Source organism: Barbus barbus, assembly GCF_936440315.1.
Source record: "Barbus barbus genome assembly, chromosome: 50".
Lineage (NCBI taxonomy): Eukaryota > Metazoa > Chordata > Actinopteri > Cypriniformes > Cyprinidae > Barbus > Barbus barbus.
The window spans coordinates 360,854-367,090 of NC_136728.1; positions in this window are offsets into that span (position 1 = coordinate 360,854).

A 6,237-nucleotide genomic window follows, 5' to 3' on the forward strand; every position below is an offset into this window, starting at 1 on the left:
ACTAAGATCCAGTAGAACTAATAAAGAGATACAACCACGATCAGATGATAGAAGCAGGTCATTTGTAACTCTAATGAGAGCAGTCTCAGTACTATGATACGGTCTAAATCCTGACTGGAATTCCTCACAGATACCATTTTTCAGATACAAGAAGGAATATAATTGTGAGGATACTACCTTTTCTAGTATCTTTGACAGAAAAGGGAGATTTGAGATCGGTCTGTAATTAACTAGATCTTTGGGGTCAAGTTGTGTTTTTTTAATGAGAGGCTTAATAACAGCCAATTTGAAGGTTTTGGGGACATGTCCTAATGACAATGGTGAATTAATAATAGCCAAAAGAGGATCTATGACTTCTGGAAGCAGCTCTTTTAGTAGTTTAGATGGAATAGGGTCTAACATACATGTTGTTGGTTTAGATGATTTAACAAGTTTATACAATTCTTCCTCTCCTATAGTAGAGAATGAGTGGAATTGTTCCTCACAGTATCTGATGCAATACTGTAGCTGACTGGCTGCATGGTTGCAATTTTATCTCTGATAGTATCGAGCTTAGAAGTAAAGTAGTTCATAAAATCATTACTGCTGTGCTCTTGGGAAATGCCAACACCTGTTGATGCTTTATTTTTAGTTAATTTAGTGTATTGTATAAATACCAGGGGTTGTGTTTGTTTTCTTCTAGAAGAGACAAAAAGTAATCAGATCTAGCAGTTTTTAATGCTTTTCTGTAGGACAGGGTACTTTCCCGCCAAGCGAAATTAAATACCTCTAGTTTTGTTTTCCTCCAGCTGCGCTCCATTTTCCGGGCTGCTCTCTTTAAGGTGTGAGTGTGCTCATTATACCATGGAGTTGAACTGTTTTCTTTGATCTTCCTTAAGCGTAAAGGAGCAACTGTATCTAAAGTGCTAGAAAAGAGAGAGTCCATAGTTTCTGTTACATCATCAAGTTTTTCTGCGCTGTTGGATATGCTGAGGAATTGAGATAAATCAGGAAGATTACTTACAAAGCAGTCTTTTGTGGTAGAGGTGATGGTTCTACCATACTTGTAACAAGGAGTAGAATTTACAGTTTTAGCTATATGGAGTTTACACAAGACTAGATAATGATCTGAGATATCATCGCTTTGCTGCAGAATTTCAACACCACTAACATCAATTCCATGTGACAGTATTAAATCTAGAGTATGATTTTGACAATGAGTAGGTCCTGAAACGTGTTGTCTAACCCCAATAGAGTTCAGAATGTCTATGAATGCTGATCCTAATGCATCTTTTTCATTATCGACATGGATATTAAAATCGCCAACAATTAAGACTATCTGCAGCCAGTACTAACTCAGATAGAAAATCAGCAAATTCTTTAATAAAGTCTGTATGGTGCCCTGGTGGCCTGTATACAGTAGCCAGTAGTAACATCATAGGGGATTTATCACTAATACGTGTTTCTCTAGATAATGTTATATGCAGCACCATAACTTCAAACGAGTTATACTTAAAGCCTGCCCTCCGAGAAATACTGAGAATATTGCTATAAATTTTAGCAACACCTCCCCATTTATCTTTTGATTTTATCTGGTTTTAGCCATGTTTCTGTCAAACAGAGCAAATCTAGGTTATGATCATTGATCAAATCATTTACAAAAAGTGCTTTTGTAGAAAGGGACCTGATATTCAGTAAGCCAAGTTGTATCAATTGTTTCTCTGTATTGTAAACACTTTTTATTTGTTGAACATCAGTTAAATCGTTACTCTTAATTTGGTTTGGACGTTTTCTGTATTTTCTACTTCCGGGAACAGACACAGTCTCTATAGTGTGATATCTAGGTGAAGGAGTCTCTATGTGCTGAGAATTAACTGACTTCTGTGACATGAGGCCAGCTAGCAGACGGTCGATTTAGCCAGTCCCAATTAGTCAAGTACGTACTCTAAGACTATGTGCCATATTTCTAGAGAGAAGAGCAGCACCACCCCAGGAGGGATGAACACCATCTCTTTTCAGGTCAGGTCTGCCCCAAAAACTCTTCCAATTGTCTATAAAGTCTATGTTATTCTGTGGGCACCACTTAGACATCCAGCCATTGAGTGACGACAATCTGCTATGAATCTTGTCTCCACGGTAAGCATGGAGCTGGCCAGAGCATATTACAGTGTCTGACATCGTACCTGCAAGTTCACACACCTCTTTAACATTATTTTTAGTGATCTCCGACTGGCGAAGTAGAACATCATTAGCGCCGACGTGGATAACAATCTTACTGTATTTGCCTTTAGCATTAGCCAGCACTTTTAAATTTGCCAAGATGTCAGGCGCTCTGGCTCCCGGTAAACACTGGACTATGGTGGCTGGTGTCTCTCTTTTCACATTCCGTACAATAGAATCGTCAATTACTAGAGCACTTACATCAGGTTTCTCAGTGGGTGCGTCACTGAGTGGGGGAGAACCTGTTTGATGTTCTGATCGGAACAGAATAGCTGTGTTTTGACCCGCGACTAGGCCGCCTTACAGTCACCCAGTTGCCCTGCTGCATGGGCTCTAATGCCGGAACCGAACAATGTACAGGACTCCCTGAGCTAGTCGCATCCAAAGCCGTATCTACAGCCCTCAGATTGTTACTATCCTCAACTAAAATTTGGATGCGTGTCTCTAATTCTGAAACCTTCTCTGTCAGCCTAACTATTTCCCTGCATTTATGACATGTGAATTCCTCGTTGCCGACAGAGAGAGATAAACTATACATGTGGCAAGTGGTGCAGGAGAACAATAGCAGGAGAAGAAACCATTATTCACTGTGATTGATGAATGATACCAACTTAACTTACCACAGTTTGTTGATGAACTTGTGAAAAACGGAGCGAGTGAAAAATGAAAACGGAGCGAGAAAAAAGAAAGCAATAATAGGTGCGAATGGAAAAGCAGTAAAGATTCAAAAGGTAAAGATTCAATGAAAAAGCGGCGCTACAATCGCAAACCTCTCAGCAGCACAACAGACAGGAACAGACTGAAGCAATCGATAGCAGGTCTAAGAGAAGAGATGTTGACTGGAAAAACGTAGGGCCGGAGGTTGATAACCGTCAGTAACGGTTTCTTCCACCTGCTCCACGTGTGCTGGAAGACTCTGCCTGTCGTGTCCTACGAAAGGACTGCCGGACTCCTTGGCTTGGTCTTGTGGCTGCCCTTGGGGCAGCAAACCAGTGGTGACCTACAAAGGCCTGGCTTGATGATTCTGTCCGAGCTCAATTGCTGCTCCCAGCTGATGTGCGTAGCCCACGAGTAGCTGGTGCTCTAACCACTGATCGAGTCAGTTCTCTTGTTCTACGAGACTGCTCCAAGGCTGCTTCTGCAGGGGGTCCAAAGACCTCCCCCGGCACTAATGGGGCAGCAGTGACTGCCATGCAATCTTGATCCAACAAATTTGCTTGAGATAGCATACCTGATGGCATGCTTGGACCATATTGGCCATGGATTGCCTCAGGGCTTGGGCATGCGCAGTTGTTCCTCAGATCAACATGTCAACCACTCGCAATGTTTCTGGGACGCTTTCCTCCTCTGTTAAAGTGAAGGACAAATCCTGCAGGAGACCCTCTAGGTAAACCAAGAGGAGAAAATTTGTGCATGTCTTGCCGACAAGGCAGAGGCATGATAGGATTTCCGCAGCTGACTGTCAATTATTCTACCATGCTTGTTAGGGTGTGTAGCATCCCTTCCAGTCCTGGCCATAGCCCCATTCAACATAGCAAATGTGGGTCCGATCTGAGGAGCTGTAGCCAGCCCGTAAGTTGTTGCCCCTGCCAGGTTGCTCAGCTGTGTCCTAGGGAGTGACGTAGAAGTAGGGGCCTTCCAGGAAGACTGTAACTCCGATATAAAATCAGGAAGTATTGGCAACCCCTCTAATTTATGATGTTGAGGGTCTCTATCAAACACTGAGGTTGATGTTGAAGCAGCATGGGAAGGCAGTTTTGCACACTCAGCTGCTCTGGAAATCACTGCTTTATCTGAAGGGTCCAGTGCAACAGCCTCTGAGGCCTCAGAATCACTATCCCCCATTTCTGACTCCGAGATGTCCTCTTGTTCTGAAGGCACATAATTTTCATCCCTTCCAAATACTCCAGACGCTGCCTCTGAAAGCTCATCAGGGTGGCGGCATGGCCGTTTTGACAATGGCAGCCCCAAGTCTTAAGATTCTACAGCCCATTGCTGAGCCTCTAACAAAGTATTCAGGGTCTCCTGTGTACCTTGCATTTGCTTCTGAAGCTGACCCATGTCCCCTTCTACATGCTTGCGTTTACGAGCTTGTTTATGTCTGACCCCTTCCACCTGAGGATAACGTCCAGACCGAAGTGGCTCTTTGCCTGCAGGCATCTCAGAGGGTAAACAGGTGGTGTTCTCCTCTTGCATCATAAAACTAGGAAACTTGAATCAGTTAGATTCTCCAGAGACGATGAGGCCTCTTCGTCTGAATTACAATAAGACTCCCACGCTATAATCACAAACAGCTCTCCTCTACTCACTAGCTTTTACCCTTACAGGTGAAGAGGCCCCTCTTTGGGTGTTTGTTATGAAATACCTATGAAAATACATATATAAATACAATTAGAATTAATTATAAATATAATTATAAATTTATATATATATATATATATATAAATTAAAATGTATAATATATACATATATATATATATATACAGTGGGTACGGAAAGTATTCAGACCCCCTTAAATTTTTCACTCTTTGTTATATTGCAGCCATTTGCTAAAATCATTTGTTAATTTTTTTCCTCATTAAATGTACACACAGCACCCCATATTGACAGAAAAACACAGAATTGTTGACATTTTTGCAGATTTATTACTGCAAAATACTGTGGCGTGTTGACTGAGATGAAATAGAACACACACGTGTGTGACTGCAATAGAGTGCATTTTTATAGAAATTGGCATATAAAATCAACAAATCTGGTATAAATCTTTATTTCCACTTGTAAATGGGAAGTCGTGGCCTAATGGTTAGAGAGTTGGACTCGTGATCCAAAGGTTGTGGGTTCGAGTCTCGGGCCGGCAGGGATTGTAGGTGGGGGGGGTGAATGTCCAGCGCTCTCTCCACCCTCAATACCACGACTGAGGTGCCCTTGAGCAAGGCACCGAACCCCCAACTGCTCCCCGGGCGCCGCAGCATAAATGCTGCCCACTGCTCCGGGTGTGTGTTCACGGTGTGTGTGTGTTCACTGCTGTGTGTGTGCATGTTGGATGGGTTAAATGCAGAGCAGGAATTCCGAGTATGGGTCACCAGTATGGCAGTATGTCACTTCACTAAATGAAGGACTGGTACTAGGGCACAAATGCAACATGGAACAAGCATGTTTACTCACTCACACAGAGACAGAGAGAGAGAGACATTTCTGCAAATTTATGTAGCATAATTTGCAAAAGCAGACAATTCAAAAGACATCAGACAACAACAACAAATTCTAACCTTTGACAAAAATATAGATTTTTAATGTACTAGAATAAATACTAATGTAATTAGAATGTTTGAAAATATATTCACAAAATATATATCATACAGAAGTTGAAACATGAAGAAAAATTGACTTGAAAACTGAATTAAAACTGAATGAGTCCCTATGGTACGGACGCGTATTGCATTCACTTGAGGAAAAAAAATCTACTCTGTTTTTCTGAATTAACGAGTTAATTATCTCAGAATTACAAGATAATTTTTAATGAAAAAATTTTTTTTTGCTCTGTTTTTCTGAATTAATGACTTAATTATCTCGTAATTCTGAGATAATTAACTCGTAGACAGAGTAGATTTTTTTTCCTCAAGTGAATGCAATACGCTTCCGTACTATGGACCTCATGCTGGATATATGTGCTCATTGCACTTTCTTTTCTGTAATTCCTGAAGTTTTTCCTCTAACCTGCAGATGGCAGTATTCTATCCATAACACATGGGCCAATATCTAGAAACCTTTTATTTTTAATTTAGGTCATCCTTTAAGTGATTTTTTCATTAAAAAAACAAAAAAAAATTCACAAGCCAATTTATGGTGTAGTTGAGTAATTGTGCAGTAAATAGGCAAAACATATCCACAAAAACAGTATAAATGTGTAGTTGATAAGTAAATACAAAATTATATATAGTTTATCATATAAAAAAAATTATATTTCCTTATGCAGTCGCTCTGTAAAAGTGTCTATAAAAGAGCAGTCATGAGTATTTGTGGGGAAATGTGTTGAAA